An 846-nucleotide genomic window follows, 5' to 3' on the forward strand; every position below is an offset into this window, starting at 1 on the left:
ATCGATGTTTCTAACTCTCTATCCCTCTCCCTTCCTCTCTGTAAAAAATCAATAAAATATATTTTTTTTTAAAAAAAGGAAAACAACCGGAGGGTCAGAACCGAGTCCTGCCCCAGGGCCACAGCGTCACGGATGGACCGGAGTCTCCCGGCCCCAGACCCCCTCTCTCTCCAGATGCGGGGTGGATGCATGTCCCACGGGAACCTGGCACCTGCTGGCTCCATCCCTCAGTCAGTGAGAGAGACCGGAGCTGCGAACAGCATGGCAGCTGCAGTCGCTCCCACTGTGGAATCTGCTGGGATGGCTGCACATCTGTTTTCTAACCATGACTAGAAGGTTAGCTCCCTCTTAGCCGCCGGGTCCCCCTCCAGAGAGCTGGGCCCGCGGCCCAGAGAGGGAAGGACCAGGCAGACACCCCAGGTCAGGCTTGTCCGTGCAGCCTCCACCAGCGCCTGCAGACCCCTCGGACCCTCGCCGCGCTTTCCCTCGCTAGGGGCTTGCTCCCCGTCCCCAGACATCCGTGCGACATTTCCTTTCCGCTGTGAGTGCCTGGGCCGGGAGACCTGCAGAAGGGGGGCATTTTGCTCCTGGAGGGACAGGGGAGCGCACGCGCCCCTTGGCTGGGGGACCCAGAGCTCGCCAAGCAGGTGGTCTGCCCCACGTCACTGGCTCTCATCGCGGCCAGCATCACCGGCTGCCCTCCCGCGGGCTCCTCCCCAGACCCAGGGCGCCAGCCAAGGCCAGCCGTCCTCACTCACAGGAGCTGGTAAGGAAGGGAAGCGGGGTCCCTTCCCCACCCGGCTGGGACACCCCTCCGGCGGCCACACCGTCCCACCGCCGGCGGAG

The sequence above is a fragment of the Myotis brandtii genome, unplaced genomic scaffold (assembly GCF_000412655.1).
Source record: "Myotis brandtii unplaced genomic scaffold, ASM41265v1 scaffold381, whole genome shotgun sequence".
In the NCBI taxonomy this organism is placed as follows: domain Eukaryota; kingdom Metazoa; phylum Chordata; class Mammalia; order Chiroptera; family Vespertilionidae; genus Myotis; species Myotis brandtii.